Source organism: Vombatus ursinus, unplaced genomic scaffold, assembly GCF_900497805.2.
Source record: "Vombatus ursinus unplaced genomic scaffold, bare-nosed wombat genome assembly UNPS02014786.1, whole genome shotgun sequence".
Classification (NCBI taxonomy): Eukaryota; Metazoa; Chordata; class Mammalia; order Diprotodontia; family Vombatidae; genus Vombatus; species Vombatus ursinus.
In genome coordinates, this window is record NW_020954564.1 from 10,295,475 (window position 1) to 10,315,678 (window position 20,204).

The window sequence follows — 20,204 nt, forward strand, 5'->3', positions numbered from 1 at the left end:
TTATTTGTTACATTTAGAAACTTTCATCTGTTTATATTGTAATTTACTACTCTTGTTGCTTTCTGTTTTATCAAATGTATTGTATTTAGCAATTGGTATTTAGCAAGTTTATTATATAGTCATTCATCACATGTTGCGTGACCACTTATTATGTTGATATATTGTTGTTTTGTGTTTCAGACACTGTGTTTAGTGGCCCTCCAATTCTGTATAATTTGAGTAGAATAAAATGTTAGAAGTACAAGATAACTCAGATTACAGATAGATTACTACAAATCAGAACCTGGAATGTTGAACTGAAAGGACACTTAAAACATGGACCATAAACCTCCTAGTTGATTCTTCCTGCTCCCTTATTCCTCAAGTCTGACTTCTTGAATGAATGAATGAATGAATGGGTGGATAGATAGATGGATGAAAGAAAAGGCATTTATTAAGTGCTTACTATGCACAAGACATGGTGCACGGTTTAGAACACAAACACAAAATTAAAACAGTCTTTACATTAAAAAGGTTACATTCTTTAAATTTTTTTAAATTTTCAGTTCCAAATTCTATCCCTCTCTCCACCCTTCCCCTATCCATCAAGAAGGCAAGAAATACGATATTCACTATACATAAGAAGTCATGCAAAACATATTTCCACATTAGCCATGTTACAAAAACAAGCAAGAAAAATAAATTGAAAAAAATATGCTTCAATCTACACTCAGAGTTAATCAGTTCTCTCTTTGGGGGTGGATAGCATTTTTCATCATGAGTCCTTTGGAATTGTGGATCATTATATTGATTAGAGTAGCTAAGTATTTCATAATTGATTATCATTACAATATTGCTGTTGCTGTCTACATTGTTCTTCTTGTTCATCTCATTTTACTTTGTTTCAGCTTATATGGGTCTTCCCAGGTTATTTTTAGCCATCCTATTCTCTATTTCTTATAACAATAATATGCCATCACAAATATATACCATAATTTGTTCAGTTATCACTTAATTGAGGGGCATCTCCTTAGTTTCCAATTCTTTGCCATCACAAAAAAGAGCTGATATAAATTTTTTGTACATGTGAGTCCTTTTCCTTTTATCTCTTTGGGGTATAGACCTAGTAATGGTATTGCTGGGTCAAAAGGCATGCAGTTTTATAGTCCTTTGACCATAGTTCCAAATTATTCTCCATAATAGTTGGACCAGTTTATAGTTCCTCCAATTCCTCCAACTGTCCATTAGTGTACCTATTTTTTTTCCATACCCCTTACAGCATTTGTCATTTTTCTTTTCTGTCATGTTAACCAATCTGATAGGTGAGAGGTAGTACAAAGGGATTACATTCTAATAGGGGAAGATAATACATAGAGAGAAATACTTGCCAGGGAGGTAGGTGACTTTTGTTCTGGAAAGTTAGGAATGATGAATAGAGTTATAGAACCATTGATTGATACATGCTGTCCAGGAATGATAACGTTGATTTGATAATTGCTCCCAGAGCAAGAAATTGAAAATGGGGTAGAGGGAGAGAGAAAATCGGGGAATCTAGTCCTTTCTTTTCACTCACAAAAAGCACCATCTTAATTCAGGTACTTATTACCTCTTGCCTTTATCACTGTATTGTAGTAACTCCAAACTGGACCCCCTAGCCTCTAATCCTTCCCCCAAACAATGACAAAATAATATTCCTAAGTCCCAAGTCTGACATTGTCATTGCCTTCCTTACACCCTTATCCCTCACCAAAGAAAAACATCAGTGGCTCCCTATCACCCACAGAAGAAAATAGTCCCTCTCATGTACTCTATGATCTCACCAAAATAGATACTGATAATTGTCCTCTGAGCTTGACCTACTTTCTCCTGCCTCCACACATCCATGCAGGCTGATGGCCAAGTCTAGAATTCAGTTGCTCTTCATCTTTGCTTTTCAGATTCTCTTCCTTTGGGGCTCAGCTCTCGGCCATCTCCCTTCAGCATCCCAGCTGAAAATGCCCTCTCACTCCTCAAATTTTCCTAAAACACTTTGTCTATGTCTCTCCTTTGCCCCATTATACTCAACTTAGTGTTATATTTAGCTCAACACCTGCCCTATCTTTTCCCTCCTGCCCTCATTACCCAGCTTAATATGAGCTCTTTGAGGGCAGAATGTATCTTTTTAAAATTTTGAGTCTCTATTTGAAGACGGAAGGGACCTTAGACGTCACTGACTGCCACTCTCTCATATTATAAGTGAGCCAACAGGTCTAGAGAGGGGAAAAAGCTTTCCAGAACAATCCAATAAGAATTTATTAATCACATACTGCATGCAGAGCCCTAAGTGAGGCACTGGGGGATACAAAGCAAGATGAAAAAGTCCTTTCACTCATAGAGCTTATATTCTATTTGGGGGATACGGACAAGTATGCACAAGATCATTTAAGGAGGAAGAAAATGCTAACTAGAGAGTTAAGGAAAGACTTCTTGGAGGAGATGGTACATGGGCTGAGCCTTGAATGTAGCTAGAGATTCTCAGAACTAGAGGTGAGGAGGGACATGGGGAGTGCACAAAGGCATGGAGAATGAAGAAATAATGCCAAGTTTAGGGAAGAATAAGTAGGTTAGTTTGATTTGAATGCAGGATGCCCAAAGGGGAGTACGTGCAATAAGCCTGGAAAGATAGGATGGGTCTAGATTATGAAGTGCTTTCAATGCCAAAATGAAGGGTTCATATTTTATAGGCTATAGGGAGCTATTGATGGTTCTAGTCCAAGGTCAAACAATGAATAAATGGCAGATCAAAGGTCTCCTACTTTGGCCATTGTTCTTTCCATTGACCACATTTCCTCTTTTCTTGTCTCATCACCTGGCTCACAAAGAACCATAGCCTGATTTTTGTACCTCAGCTGCATATGTATGTTTTACATTTAATCTTCCCTATTCCTTACTCCTTCACTAACTCTAAGTCCACCCTACCCTGTCTTCCCTCTCACCACTCTCCATCTGAAATTTACCCTTTTGATTTGGAGCCAAAGCCAGGCGGATGACATTTACAAATACTGATTCTCTGGTTCACTGGCCCCTCAAATCACAAACACATTTGTTTCCCCAGCCTTCCTTTCCTTTTCTCTCTTCTCTCTCTTTCCTCCTCTTACTTGCTCCTTCCCCTCCCTCTCTAACTCCTCTTCTCCCTCAACCCTGTTGTTAAGGCAGAGGCCCCACCTCTTGATTGGGAATTGAGCTAGTATCTGGGAGAAACCTTGAATAGCCAGTTTGAGGAAGCCAGGGCCTCTCTGAGGAACAATTCAATATTCCTTTTTATGGTCTTTGGCTTGGAGTAGAGTGGAGAGTTTACTCAGTCTGAATTAACTAATGGATTCCAGAGTGTTCTTTAGCACTGAGGGGAAAGATATGAGTTTGCCCCAATAGCCAAGTCCTTTGGACAAGCCTTATAAACAAATTTCCACCCAAACCCAAACCTTCCCCAGCCTGGCCCAGAGCTATGCCACATTTCCAATGCAATAACCAAGACCTTGCTTTTTTAACCCTTGGTAACCAATTACCTCAATCCTTTACTTGACAGTTACAAAGTACTTTCCCAGCTGTTTTCTCCTTAGAGCCTCTCAACACTACCATGAGGAAGCAGTACTGTACTACTAGTACTGTATGTAGCCCTCCTTTTACAGAGAAGCAACTTTGAGCCTGGAAAGGGGAAGTACTTACCCGAGGTCACACAAGGGGTCACTGACAGAGCCTGGTCTTGAAGCCAATTGTGATTGCAAATTCAGTGCTCTTTTTACCACAACATAGCTACCTCCTTCCACTGCATTTCACTGCCTGATATGTAATAGGAAAAGGTAGTCAAAGGACCCTGTGGACTCAAAAGACTTTTATTCCAGTATTGGCTCTAACACCACATCTAACACTGGTTATGATTTCATTCTGTTGAGACTTAGTTTCCTCATCTATAAAATGAGGGATAATACTTGAACTACCTACTCCCCTGCACCAGGTTATTTTGAGAAAAATTCATCCTTAAAGCACCATGGAATTGAATGCCATTATAATCCAATGATGGTTATTATTGTTAGTTAGAAATGATTGTTATTTTATATCCAATCTTCCCTTTCCCTTTTTCTGTTTACTCATAGTCTCTGCTTTCAGTCTATGTACTAAAAATCAATAAAATGATGATACTTGTAAAACTATTCTAAAGCTCAACCAAAAAGGGTGTTATTTTTCATTGTTGATGATGATTGAGGTGGTGGTGGTGGTAGTAGTGGTAGTGATGATGGTGGTGGTGGTAGTGATGGTGGTGGTGGTGGTGGTGGTGGTGTTGATGATAATGATGACAATGATGATAATAGATCTACCTGAAGTACTGCCTAGAGACAAGAGCGTAGACTAGATGACTTCTGGAAGCTCTTTTTAATACCCAAATCATATGATTTTAGAGTTGGAAGGTACTTTTAAGGCAACAGATCTTTAAAACATAGTTTTAGAGGTAGAAGGGCCCTTGGGAGTCTAACCATTTCATTTTACAGATGAAGAGGCAGAGATCCAGGAAAGCAAAGTGATTTTTCCACAGAATGACACAGGTAATAAATGACAGAGTCAAAGTTTGGACTCCTGATCTTCTGACTCCAAATCTAGTGTTCTTTCTACTCTGCCTCATTGCCTCAGATTTAATAATTCTCTACACACATCCTTTAGAAATGAGAACACTACTATTTGACACATTCTCCCTAAGTGGTAGAGGCAAGTCCCTTTTTTTTTGAGGTGTCTCACTTTCCTTGTCTGTGAAAACAAGCAGGTTGGACTGCATGATCCTTAAGGCTTCTCCCAGGCCTATTTGTCTAAAGATGAATCAGTTAGGCAGTTCTCCTGGGTAGAGATGTGCAATGCACCCTACTCTGGCTATTCAGACCCTACCCATCATTCAGGATCCAACTCAAGGCCCTCTTCCTCCAGAAAGTCATTTTTAACCACTCAGGACTACAGAGATCCTTCCTACTTCTGGTTTCCCATAGTAGGTATGATCTGTGGGCTTTCATTTAGGCTCTTAACAATAGCGACAACTCACACATCCTTTTTTCCCAAAGAGATTGTAAAGTAGGTAGTGCAAAGATTATCATCCCCATTTAAAAAAAAATAAACTTTGGTTTTATTGGTACAGAGAATTCCTTGGTGAGGAACTTCTTTTACCAATGCAGATAGCCACCTTCTCTGTAACTTAGAGAACTGTTTGTGGCCCTGAGAAGTTAATTGACATACCTCTAGGGCCATATAGCCAATATGTGGTCTCTATCTACTATACCATGCTGCCTCTCCTCCATTTGACAGGTAGGGAAACTGAGGCACAGGAGCTCTTTATGTGACTTGCTAAAGTCCACAAAGCTAGTTAAGTGTTGCTGCCACCTCAGACTAAGGCTTCTGACTCTTAGTGCTTTCCCTACCACACAGTGCTGCATCCCATTATTTATTTCATGCCTTATTTTTTTTTATTGGTTTGTTTCCTGTATCTTGATTCTTCCTCTCTCCTCCCCACTTTGCCGACCTATACAGTGAGAGTCCTGAGAGCAATAAGCATGTCTCTACCTCCCATATTCTATGTAGATATGTCTAACTCATGGCCCCCTAAACTCTTAAGTGCTGGGGAAACAGATTAAAATGTTCTTGGAAAATATTTAAGAAAATAAACAAAATATAATATAATGTTGATAATGCTAATTTGTCAATATAAGGCCCACAGGGATCATTTCTAGTTGAGTTTGACACCGTTGTAAAACAGACGCTCTCACAGGTCTGGCCTCCTAGTATGTGTTCCACTAAATTGTTGCATTTATCTGATGAACAAAATAGTGTAGTTTTGAGTCTTACCCACAAGGTGGCACATTGAGGAAATTATTTCCAATGTACCGTCTACTCTAAAGCTTAGCAAAAGAAGTTGCTGTTGTGATGAACACGGGCAGTGATGAGGAGCAGGAAGTCGAAGGGTATAACGCAGCCTGGTAAAAAGGCATGGAACCTGGAGCCAGAGGATTTGGGTTCGAATCTTACTATTTGAGCTCCGACATTTCTTAGCTGCTGCTGCTGTCTGAAGTCATTTTCCTCCTTCAGTGCAGAGCTTTAGTTTATTCATCTTTTAAATGGGAAAAGTAATAGTGGTACTGCTTACTTCACAAAGTGAGGGTAAGGAAAGCTTGCTATAAAAGTTAAAGAGCTTTAAAATTGTTACAATAGCAATTCACACTTTTATAGCCCTTTACAGTTTATGAGGCACTTTTCTCACCACAGCCTCACGAGACAAGTAATGCAAGCACTATTATCCCCAATTTACAGAGAAGGAAGCTGAAACCCCAAGAAAGGAAATGGCTAGAAAGTGATGGAGCCAGGGTTTAAACCTAGGTCTTCAGACTCCAAGTCCATAGCCCTTTCTGTATTTTTAAAATTTTGCATTAAGTCCTATAAAGTCCTACAAAGACTAGGTTATTATTATTATTATTATTATTATTATTATTATTATTAGCAACAACAACAATAATAACCCCTTCCTTCTGGCATGGAAGTGACTATGGATCTCAAAGGCTATCCAGTGGAACATGTACTCTGACAATTTCTACTAAGCCTGAAAGCCATGGGCATGGATTGCAGATGGACTCCATGGCTGCTGGGCTGAGTGCCTAGAGTTTCATTGTTAAATGACTGGCTGCTAGGAGATGACTGAGGTGCAGAAGGGCTACTAATGAAAGCACAGATGTTGTGATGATGTCACATTTTTGTGCCCTTATAAGTCACATAGGCTTCATTTTCACCCAGACTTCATGGCTAAGTTCAGTTTCTGATTCTGGCCTCAGTCTCCCTCAGACGTTTCTTGGTGTTTTCGGTTTTTCTTGGCTTCTTGGTGTTAAAGGGGGCCTTTACCAAGAACAGTTATTTGTAAGCTGGTGAACCTTTGAACAGCATGGAACACAGGCTGATAGATGGTTAGTTTCAGACAGGCCTAGTTGGCTTCAAGGAAATCTAGTAGCAGATGGCAAATAGAGGTCTAGACAGGCAGGTTGTAGTGATCTAACCATAGAATTGGAGATTTAGGAAAAGGATTCTAACCAGTGGGAACATTGTGGAACTGCAGAATTAGAGCACTGAGTAAGGGATCAAAAGCGAAGAAAAATATAATAATATTAGCTAGCATTTTATAGAGGGCTTTCAGTATGCAAAGCACTTTTCAAATATCATCCCATTTTATCCTCTCAGCAACCTTGTGAGGTGGGTACTTTTTGATAGTTCTATTTTATAGATAAAGAAACTGAGGCAGATAGAGGTAAGTGACTTGCCCAGGGTCACAGTAAGTGTCTGAGGTAGGATTTTATCTCAGGTCTTCCTAACTCCAAGTCTAGTGCTCTATCCACTGTACCACCTGGCTGCCACTACTACTGCTACTACTTCGTCATAATAATAACTGATATTTACATAGCACTTTAAAATTGGCAAGATGCTTTGCACACATGATCTCACTTGACCTTCACAATAGCTCTGTGAGATAAACATTACAGGTATCTTTATCCCTGTCTTACAGATAAGGACACTAAAACCCAGAGAGTATATATGATTCAATCAGGTCACATAGTTATTAAATGCCAGCGGCAGGATCTGAATCCAGGTCTTCTGATCCCAAGTTCTCTCTATTATACCATGTTGTCTCCCATGGTGTGTCCAGTGAGAATGCAAGGATGACTTTTCTGGTTATCTGTTTAATCCTGTCCACCCTAACTCTCCCCTCCCACAGGAAGGAAGGGGTAGGGAATGATGTAAGGCTCTTGGTTCTTGGGGAAGCCTAGAAAGATAAGAGCCTTATGAATTCACCTACCCATGGGGAGAAGTATGGGTCCCCTCGTGCACTAAAGCCTCCACCCAAAGCAGCTTCCCTGACAAACATGAAGTTGGTGGTGGTAGCAGTGTTTGCATTGAGGCTGCATCCTCATAGCCATGTGTGGTTGGCATGAGCTATATCCTTATCAGAGAAGCCAGAAAAGTTTATCTTTCACTGGGAGTCAGCAAGTTTGGGATAATAAAAAAAGAAATGAACAAATCTGGAGATATATGTTCTAGCAATTTAATGGGGATTTTTTTTGTTTTATTTTTTGTTTTTTGGACAAGTCACTTTTCCTCCCTCGACTTCCATTGCCCCATCTAGCAAAAGTTGGAATAGACAGCTTCAAAGGTCCTGTACTGCTCTAACATCCTTTGTTCAGAGGTTCTTTCAAAACCTAACTTCCTTTGTCCTAAGGTCACTTCCAGCTCTAACAATTTGTGGTTTATGTTCTAATATTCTGTGTTCATATTACCATTTCTGGCTCTAGAATTTTCTGACTCTGGCTTCTGATTCTGACTTCACTCAAAGAAAACAAGCTGAGGTTTCTGAGCATGCCTCTAAAATAGAACAATAATGCATAAGGGGTGTGGGGTAGTCGTGTATTATTTCATATCTGTGTTGGTTACGTGTGCCCACATGGGTCTGTCCAGATGTGGCTTTCAGGGTAGCAAGAAGAGATACATCTAAAGTCTCCTCCCCCTACCCAAAGTTTCCAGTGGAGACTTTGATTCCTGTCAGGAAGGGAAGCAGGAGGCTGGGGCTGGCCGATCTGCTCTCCCTAGAGCGAGGGGAGTACTGGGCTAGAAATATGTCTGTTTTTTTAATACTGTTATTTAATATAAAGGGGAAATAATCTCTAGATTCAAGCTGTGCCTCTGATCACTATCACTTAAGGGGGAAGGAATGGCTTCAATTAATATATCCAAGGCTTGACTCCCTTCCCAAATGCCAGTTCCAGTGAACACAAGTGGCAAATAATGAATAAACCCATTTATCTAAGTTGATATTAAAACAAATTAGAGAAGGTATACATATGAGAATATATACCATACAATATAAAATAAATGAGCATTCCACTGGGAACAAGATAACTCAATTCAATCAATGGAGAGAGGCTCAGATCCCACCGAAGAGGAAATTTCCCCAAAGTGTAGCAAACTGGGGATAGGGACATGATACAAATTGACCTCTCTTCTACAGTCAGCTTTTTCAGTCTTACTCTTCCTTCAAGGACCTGAAGAGAAGTTGCAACTGCACGTTTTCTATTGTTGGAAACCAGAAAACAAGATCTCTCTTCTCTCCAGTTCTCACTAACTCTGCCCCTTATGCAGGTGCAGAAGATTGAGTGATCAATCTCTACCTTGGAGGATGATTTCATGCAGATGGCCCTCTGAGCCAAAAGTTTACACATATAACAAATAGGATTAAGTACTCTACAATAAATGTGATAACCGTGTGATATATTTGATAGATTTAAATTTTAGAATGTGATAAGGGCAGCAAATGATCATGTAATCAAATATAGTGCCATTTAGGACACAGAAGGATAGAGTTAAAAGAGACCTTAGAACATAGTATGGTGAAATAGAATGCTAAACCTAGAAGGGGCCTTAGAATAACAACATATAGAATGTTGTGACATAATTTTATGTAATAATAATGACATTCAGAAGTAATATTGGTTAGTTTTCATTGGAGAAGGTTCCAGTTGTAGCCATTATGTTTGAAGATTCACCCCTTGATTAGTAAGTGGTTTTCTATTAGCAAGTTCTCCTCCCTCCTCCTGACTTGAACTTGAGAATTGGGGTCCAGGGACTCTGATATCCTCTACCCTCACTCCACTCCACTCTAAAGCCTTGGATTGTCAGAAAGAAATATTTCAGTGGTTACCACCAAACCTTGATTTAGAGATGAAATTCAATTTAATTTGTTTTCAGTTAAATTTAATCTCTAAAAATAACAACAACCAAAAATGATGCAAGGAAGGGAGAGTCCTTCCCAAACAGTGCTGTTGGCAGCTCCTCTTATCTTGGCATAATAGGCAAAGGGGAAGGAGAAACCCTGTTTAAGAGACCACATCTGAACATTACCTTTCTGTCTCCATAGCAAACATTAAGGCACAAAGCCTGTTGTGAACTCCACAGAAGTGACACGTGTGTGTGTGTGTGTGTGTGTGTGTGTGTGAGCGCATGTGTGCATGTACAGAGGAAAGGTTGTCATATCTCCTTCATAAAATTGTTATCCTAGCTAATTAAGTGCATGGACAGCAACTGGTTCAGGGGTCAGAGGCCCAGCCCATCCCCTGCACAGAACTGCAGTATTCAGACAAAACATTAGGTCATGGGGAAATTCATAAGAGCTGAGAAGATGGCAGAGCTGAGGTTCTCTTTAAACAAAAGGGGCTGGCATAGTCCACCTGTAGGCCACTGAAAAGAAGACCATTATAAGTGTTGTCCATTTTCAGGACAGTGTTCATACAGGGACCAGACCTTTGCTTTTTCTGAACTCTCTTTGCAAGGAAGCACACAAACATGAGAAGGATGATATCATCCATGGGATCCAACAACGCCTTTATTGATCTCAAGCTGCGTTTGTTTTAAAGGCTCAGCATAAAGACAATGAGGTCCATAACTCTGGCGGGCAAAGGGAGAGATATTGCCATATGGACTTGGATCTTGTAAGGGCTGCCCTCTTTGATTATAAATTCTACCACCTATTCTACCAGCTTATTCCAGAAGATTCTCCTTATCAACCAGTGAAAGCATGGTGGCCATTTCCAAGTTGGCAGTTTATCCAGCAGCCAAAGCACTACCATTCTCATGTTGGCCTTGTTATCCATGGGACAGCTAAGCTGTGTGATGGTGTCAAATTCAATTTAATTTTTAAAAATTCAACTCAACAAACACTTATTTTTCTTTTTAAAATTCTATTTTATTTTATTTTCAATTCCAAATTCTCTCCCTTACTCTAGCCCCTCCCCCACCCATTGGGCAGACAGAAAATATAATACCCATTATACACATTAAGTCATGCAAGACATTTCTACATTAGCCATGCCCCCCCCCCCCCCAAAAAAAAAAAGGAAAAAGAAAGAGAAAAAACATGCTTCAATTTCAACAAATATTTATTAAGCACCTAACAAGTATAAGATTTTGTGCTTGGCTTAGAATGTAAAGATGAAAATGAAATAGCCCTGACCTCAAGGAGCTTAAAGTCAAATGGGGAATTGGAATGTGATATATACAGCTAGGTGGCGCAGTGGATAGAGTGTCAGGTCCTGGAGTCAGGAAGATTTATCCTCTGAGTTCAAATCTGGCCCCAGACACTTACTAGCTATGTGACCTTGGACAAATTACTTAACCCTGTTCCTTCATCTGTAAAATGGGCTAGAGAAGGAAATGGCAAACCACTCCAGTATCTTTGCCAAGAAAACCCCCAAAGGGGTCAGAAAGAGTTGGATGTGACTGAAAAGGGCTAAACTTTTCTAATGTACAAAGACAAATAAAATTCATGGTAGAATGTGAGAGGGGATAAAGGAGAGATCAAAACAAAGTGAGGTGCTATGAAAAATGTGAGGAGAGAAAAATTACTTTCACCTCGATTTAGAGGAGGTGGATTAGGAAAGTCTTTATGGTAAGATATAAGCTGTTTTTTGAAAGAAGGGAGAAGATGACATTGAACCCATGGTAACACGGTAAAGATAGGGGTGGGAATATAGGCATGTCTTAGAAATTCATAAGAGCTGAGAAGATGGCAGTGCTGAGTTTCTCTTTAAATAAAAGGGGCTGGCTATTTTTGTTAAAATAGACTCTTCATGCTTACAAAGAGAAAATTGTGAAGAAGCCAAGAATAGAAAATCAGTAAGCTACAGAGCAAAGAGATTTGAGCTCGTCTGTACCAGAGAAGGAAATATTTGTCATCATCACTATGATTTCCCAGACCCAAAACTTCCTCCTAGTTAAAATATATTTTTTCTAATTTTTTATGAATATTCTTTTACCCAGACCTATAATTTCATTAGTGTAGGAAATTTCTGGTGAGGAAACTCTCTACTAAAGCAGATTGGCAATAGTTCTTATGGTTTTAGAGAGGGTTGTGGGCAAATGACAACATATTAAAACCTAGAGGAGTCCAGATCCACTCCACCCCCAAAACCCCTCTAAAAATGCACAAGAATGAACAACCATATATAAAACCAAATAGAATCAACCATATACTCCTCCATCCAATCTATTCCTGAACAAAAAAGACTATTAGCATCGTACAGAAGCCCAGAGTGGAAAAAAATCCACGGTAAATGGAAGGTGCAATGTAAAGCAGCCTAGTCTTACACTATGAGATAGGCCCCGATCAGTACCTAACACAGAATACCCCCAGAGCTCTTACAGGAGAAAAGAGACAATCATCACCCAGCACAAGGTGGCCCAAAGGCAGGAAACATGCTCTAACCAGTGCCTAGAACAAGGAATCCTCTGATCCTTGGTAGGAGATGCCCAGAGGAGGTCAGCTCCAAGCTTTTCACAATAACAGGAGATAAGCCTGGAACATTATCTAGGAAGCCTGCACCCCACCCAGCATCCAGGCAGCCCTGACCCAGTCATATCCAAGAGGCTCCTGCCCAAGCCAGAATCCAGGAAATCTGCGACTGAACTATGACAGAAAACAAAGCCAGACAATTTTTACAGAAAGAAATACTTAGCCGTGATGATAAGGACCAATCATAGCCTATCCACACCATTCATGTCAGCAAAGTTTGACTCAAGCAGAAGACCCTAATCCTGAAACTGAGGATGGTGATAAACAAAATAAAACTCCAAACACAACAAGGAAATCTTGAACTGTTAGGTTTTAAGTGGTAAACCCAATAGAAAAGAGTAACTCTACAAGTTCAAATAGAGCCTTTGAGAAAATAATATCCTGGCCACAAGTATTACAAGAGTATCTAGAAGAAAGAAAATAGGAAATATAAAATGGAACAGCATGACAAAGAGATATGACAAAGATAAATACCTTAGAACAAACAGTGATAAATCTTTCCAAGAACTGAACACCCAGAAAATTGGAATGAAACACAGAAAAAAATGACTCAATGAGATAAGAAATATTAAATCAAAATCAAAAGATTGAAAAAATCAAAAGTGTAAGGAATAGAGTATTTTTTTAAATTGACCTGAAAAACAGGTCAAAGAGAGATAATGTAAGAATCATTGGATTACCTGAAAACTGTGATCCAAAAAAAAGATCCCCAAAAAACTTGAATACCATTTTCAAGAGATCACAAGTAAAAACTGCCCAGATCTCTTGGAACCAGAGAGCAAAGTAAAAATGCAAAGAACTCACTGATAACCTCCTGAAAGAAACCACAGAATGAAAGCTCCCAAGAACATCATAGCCCAAAATCCAGAGCTTCCAGGTTAAAGAAAAAACCCTGTAAGTAGCCAAAAATAAAAGTTTAAGTACCATAGCATTACAGTCAGTATCACACCAGTCTTGGCAGCTGCCATTATAAAGAAGAGAAGGATCCAGAATGTGATATTCCAGAAGACAAAAGATAGATATAGATACAGATATAGATATATGTATATATACATATGTACATGTATTTATAATTAAGAATAACCTGTCCAGAAAAACTGAGTATCTCACAGTGGGAAAAATGGATTCCTAATGAAGTAGAGGATTTCAAAGCATTCCTGATGAAAAGAAAAAATAATTGAATTTAAATTTTGAAATGGAAACATGAGAACCAAGGGAAACATAGAAAGGTACACAAATTTCTTCAATTAAAATAGACTATGCTAATCAAAGGATAAGAAACAAATGTCTTCTGAGAACCTTAATATCTTTAAGGGTCATAGAGAAAGGAAAATGTGACAGATAAAGGATTTAGCTATAGTTGTATTCTGTTTTGATGATCTCAGGAGAAGACAGAAGTAGGGGAAACTATACCAAAGGAGAAAGAAGGAAGAAATGGCACTGTCACATGATAGAGGTGAATAAGATGACAAGTTTACAAACATGGGGTAAAAACAGAAATGAGTCTCTCATGAACCTCATTTTCATCTGAAGGAAGATTGAACATACATAGATTATGGTGTAGAAATACATTAAATTCAACAGGTAAAATAGGCAAGGGGAGGAGAGAAAGAGAGAGAGAGAGAGAGAGAAGAAGAAGAAGGAGAAGGAGAAGGAGAAGAAGGAGGAGGAGGAGGAGGAGAAGAAGAAGAAGAAGAGAAAAGATAGGAATGGAGAAAAATATCTAAATTTATAGATCACAAATGTTAGGCAAACCTATTTTATAACTTTCTTTGTAAAGGTGGGGCAAAGAGAGAAAAAGTAAAAGAGGACAGGATGGAGGCAAATGCACAATTGATGTTCATAATCATGAAAGGGAATGAGATGAATTCAGTTATAAAATGGACTGAATTAGAATGCAGAATCCCACAATATGTTGTTTATAAGAAACATTTTTAAAACATAAAGAGTCCTAAGGACTTAAAATGAGGGACTAGAGCAGAATCTATTATGCCTCAGCTGAACACAAAAAAAACAAGGATAACAATTATGATATTAGAAAAGGCCATAGTAAATACACAATAAAAAGAGATAAGCAGAGATTTTACATTACACTTAAAGGCACCATAGACAATGAATCAATATCAGTACTTAATATATATGAACCAAATAACATAGCACCTAAAGACCTAAAAGAAATGTTAATTATATTTCCTTTACATTTTAAATTTAAATCACATTTCAGTTCTCAAATTATTTATTTAATATTTTATTTCTCCCCCATTACATGTAAAAACAATTTTTAACATGTTTTTTTTTAAATTTTGAGTTCTAAATTCCATCCCCTCTCCCTCTTTCCCCTCTCCTCTCATTAAGATGGCAAGCTATTTGATATAGGGTATACATGTGCAGTCACGCAAACCATATTTTCATTATGTTTCAGTTCTGCTATAATGCAACATATGCATTCCTAAAAATCATTGTGCAATGTAAAATTGCACAATTAAAAACCACAGGGCTTATGGAAGAAATGGGGTTGGGGCATAATACTCAAAAACTTTGTCAATAACGTGTAAAAAAAGATGGAATCTTAATAAAATGATAGCATACTTTTATACATGTTAAATAGTTAAGAAATACACAAATAGTACAATAAATAGTGATGGCATCTGTGGCCTCAGATTGCTATGCAGCAATTGTGTCACTCTCACTGACCAGGCTGGCAAAGTTGGCACCTATGGGTGGGTCCCAACTCAAGGATGCAGCACTCTCCTGCAGTGGCCCTGCCAGAAGAAGGCAGGGATAGAGTTCATAGCTATGGACCAACCCTCTGCCCACAGCTCCTACTGTACCAGAAGATATTTTTTTTAAATGACACTTTACCTTGAAAAAATATTTGAAATTTACTTGTGGAAGTGAGCATTAAAAGGGTTGGAGCTTGCGAATCATTGTAGAACAATGAAGTTTTCTGTGCAGATGAAATCACATGTAAGGAAACTCCAAATTCATGCTATACTCAAAGTGTTCACTATTATATTAATCTAGTTGAAGCAAATTCACATTTTCAAAACAAGCATAAAAGCAGAACTGATACAGCAAGAAATAAATGCTAAAACTATAATAATGGAGGGCTTCAATGTGCCTATTTCAGACATAAATAAATCTAACCCAAAGTTTAGAAAGTTAAGGACCCGAATAGAAAAATAAGAGATGAAAGATCTCTGACAATTACTAAATGAGAACAGAATGGAATTTACATATACTTCAACCAAAATAGCACCTTTCTAAAAACTGGCCATGTTTCAGGAACATAAAAACCCACTAAAAAGTATAAAAAAGCAGAAATAATAAACATATCCTTATCACAATGCAATAGAAATGTATTCAGTAAAGACTCTTTGAAAAAAAATTAATGTTTATAAACTAAATAACTCAATTCTAAGTTACTTGTGAAATGAAGAATAAATGATAGAAATAATAGAAAATTTCATCAAAGATGATAACAACGAGACAATATAATAAAACTTATGGGGTAGAGCTAATGTAGTCCTTATGGGGAAGTTTATATCTCTAATTCTTTTATCAACAAGAGAGAAAGAATAAATTAATGAATTGGGCATGAAATTCTAAAAGACTTAAAAATAACAAATTTTAAAAAACCAACTAAGCATCAAAATAACAATTTTATAAATCAAAGAGAAAGCGATTAACAAAATTCAAAGCAAAAAAACACAAATCCCTTCTGCAAAAAAACCTTCATTGGCTTGATGAATAAAACTAAGAGCATTTCTGGAGAAAAAAATAAAAAATATAGTCACTTTGATTATTTTTAAAAGACAGGAAAATCAAATTATTCATATTAAAAATATAAAAGAGTTCACAATAATTGAAGATGAAATTAAGATGCCAACAGAATTGGTGATTTAGATGAAATGGACAAATATTTAGAAAAATATAAAATACTCACATTAAAATAAGAAGTATATTATTTAAATAACCCAATATCCAAAAAAGAAATTGAATAAGCCATAAAGGAACTCACAATAACAAAATCTCCAGAGCCAAATGAATTTAAAGGTGAATTATATGAAATATTAAAAGAATAAATAATTCCAATATTATACAAAGTATTTTCTATAACAGTAAAAGAAGGGACCTTTCCAAACTATATAATACAAATATGGTTTGATACCTAAAGTAGAGAAATAAAATTATAGACAAACATACCTAATAAACATTGATACAAAAATTTTGAACAAAATATTAGTCAGTAGGTAGCTGCAATATACTAAAAAGTAGTGGATTTATACCAGGAGTGTAGAGTTGGTTTGATTTAAGGAAAACTCTAAACATAATTAACCGTATCGATAATAAAAAGCACCTGATTGTATCAATAGATGTTGAAAAGGCCTTTGACAATACCCATTTCTAGTAAGTTTTTAAAACATGCACTAAAAAGCACAGAAATAAATCAACTTCTCCTTAATATAGTATATAGTCTTTATCTGGAACCAAGAGCCAACATATAAAATAAAAAATAATTATGTGCCTTTCTAATAAGATTGGAGGACAGTAAGGACATTTTGTCTATGACTATTTGATACTGTGCTAGTAATGCTAACTATAACAATAAGGAAAAAAATAAGAATAAGAATAGACAAAGAAGAAACAAAACTATGCTTATTGAAGATTAGATGATGATTTACCTAGTGTATCCTAAAAATATTAGCTAAAATTAATTAAGACAATTAATAAATTCAGCAAAGTTTCAAGGTATAAAATAAATCCCTACGAAACATCAGCATTGCTGCAAACCCAGTAAAAAGAGATAGAAAGAAATTAAATTCATAATAACTGCAGAATTCATAAAAATATTTTGGAGACTACCAATATTCACTTAGAAACTATATGTCTACAATTATAAAACACTCTACAAAAATAAAGACAGAGATAAATAATTGAAAAAATATTAATTGCTCATGGGTAGGTCATGCCAATATAATAAAAATTACAATTCTACTTTAATTCATTCATTAATTCCTATACCAATTAAATCACTAAAGGTTTTTTTTAGATCTTGAAATATAGTAACAACGTTCATCTGGAAGAACAAAAGGTCAAGACTGTAAAAGGAAATAACGACAAAAGTAAGAAAAAAGGGGACCTAACAATACCAAATCTCAAACTGTACTACAAAGCAATAATCATCAAAACAAAATGGTATTGGTTTAAAAAAGTAAAATTCTATCAATGGAAATGATTATGTATACAACACATAGAAGGAAATGTGCACACTAGCATTGTTCAGTAAGCACAAAGACCCCAACTACTGGGGGGGGGGGACAGGGGAAATGACTATTAGACAAAAGCTACTGGGAAAAGTGGAAAGCAGTCTGGCAGGAATTAGGTATAGACCAATATCTCACACCACATTTCAATATAAGCTCCAAATGCATGCATAACTTAGACATAAAAGTGACATTAAAAACAAATTAGAGGAATAAATTACAGGAGAAGTTCATGACTAAATGAGGGATACAGAGGTTCACAGAAGATAAAGTGGACAATTTTCTCATATAAAATTTAAGTTTTTGCATAAATAAAACCAAAGCATTTAAAATTAAAGAGGAAACGGAACTGGGAAAAAGTATTTGCAGCAAGTTTTTCTGATCAAGGTCATATATCTGAGATCTATAAGGAACCAATTCAAATTTATGAGAATAAAATCTATTCTCTGATAGATTTGTGGTCAAAGGATATGAATTGGCAGTTTTCAAAGGAAAAAAACCCAAGCTATCAATATGTATGTGAAAAAATGTTCCAAATCACTAACAGCAAAAAACAAATTAAAGTAATTTTGAGGTTCTTTCTCTTACCCATCAGATTGGCAAAAATGATCCCAAAAAGTGAAATTGACAAATGAGGAAGGGCTGTGGGAAAACCAGTACATTAATGCACTCTTAGTGAAGATGTAAATTGGTCTAATCATTCTGCAGAACAATTTGGAACTATGCCCCCAAAGTCACTTAACTATGCATACTCATAGCCATACCACTACTAGGCCTATACCACAATGATATCAAGAAAAGAGGAAAATGACTCACATTAATATGTGTGTGTGTTCTTTTTAAAGAAGCATAAAACTGGAAAGTAAGGGCATGCCCATCTATTGGGAAATGGATAAATAAAATATGGTATACAAATGTAATGGAACATTTTTGTGCCATAAGAAATGACAGAATGAATGGTTTCAAGGAAAACTATGAAGTCTTCTGTGAATTAATGTAGAGTGAAGTGAGTAGAACAAGAAGAACAATTTATACAGTAACAACACCTGTATAAAGAAGAACCGCTTGGGAAGATGAGAACTTGCAGGCTTGGAGAGTTGCCCAGAGCACTAAAACGTTAAGTGACATGCCCAGGGCCACAGAACCAATATATATGTCAGAGGTGTCTCTTGAAAACACTTTATTCTAACACAAAGCCTGGCTCTCTGTCTAATATGTCCTGCTGCCTTCTTATTATTTTACTTTATTTTTAAAATAAAATTTAATTGACATCTTTTATTTTTACTTTGTCTAAATTTCCCCCATATTTCTCTTTCTCCTACTTCCCAGATAGTTATCCATTATAACAAAGAATTACAAAAAAAAAAAGGAAGGAAAAATGAAAAGAGAAAGAAGGAAAAAATAAGTAAACCCAATCAATACATGGTGGGGGGGGGGGGTCTGACAACATTACCTATGGTCTCTCACCACAAATTCTGCAAAGGAATAGGGGTAAATGTCATCTATCTCTACTTTGGAACCAAACTTGGGCTTTGTAACTCTGCAGCACTCATTTTTGATTGTTTTGTGTCCATTATGCTTCCATTTACATTGTTATATTCAATGTGTTTATTATTTTCTTTTTTGTTTCCTTCACTTTGAATCAATTCTCTGATGACTTATAGTAATATTTATTGGTTAATTAAAAAATAATTTAGGCTTTCCCCCAAGATGGCACTGAAGGCAAAGAAGGAAACGGTTGTCCCCCCCCCGCCCCAAGACAGAAGCTAAGTCCAAGGCCTTGAAGGCCAAGAAGGCAGTGTTGAAGGGTGTTCATGGCCACAAAAAAAAAAGAAGATCCAAATGTTCCCCACCTTCCAGCGACCCAAGACACTAAGACTTCAACAGCAGCCCAAACACCCTCGGAAAAGTGCCCCTTAAAGGAACAAGCTTGACCACTATGCCATCATTAAGTTTCCCTTGACCACTGAGTCCGCTATGAAGAAGACTGAGGACAACAACACCCTATTCTTCATTGTGGACGTTAAGGCCAAGAAGCATCAGATCAAGCAGGCAGTCAAGAAGCTCTATGATATTGACATGGCCAAGGTCAACATACTGATCTTCCCTGATGGAGAGAAGAAAGCCTATGTCCAACTTACTCCAGATTATGATGCTTTAGATGTTGCCAACAAAATTGAAATCATCTAAACTGTGCCCGGCTATCCCACTCCACCTATGATAAAAAGTTTTCCAGTATAAAATAAATAAATAAAAATAATTTTATAATGTTTTATTGGTGTGTTTTGTTTTTACATTACAAACACTGGTTACTCTCCCTTCATAAAAGGTCTCATAACGAAATAAAATTAATAACACAGTGACTTCATCTGAAAGTGCCCCTCACTCTTTTAAGAACATGTATTTACTCTTCTCTATTAAAGTCCTCTTCCAATAGTTTATCATAAAAGAGAGAAGATTTTGGGTGCTCAAAAGTCTTGTGGACAAAGTTCAAGCTCTAGAAATTTCTACCAAACTATAATTTCTAATAGTATGATACTGATGATAGTCTGTGTTTATTATCC

At 37.0% G+C, this 20,204-nt stretch overlaps 1 pseudogene; it reads left to right on the plus strand.

Moving 5' to 3' along the window:
• The first annotated feature begins 5,919 nt into the window (after nucleotides 1–5,919).
• Nucleotides 5,920–19,830, plus strand: LOC114046984 (annotated as a pseudogene).
• The last annotated feature ends 374 nt before the right edge of the window (nucleotides 19,831–20,204 follow it).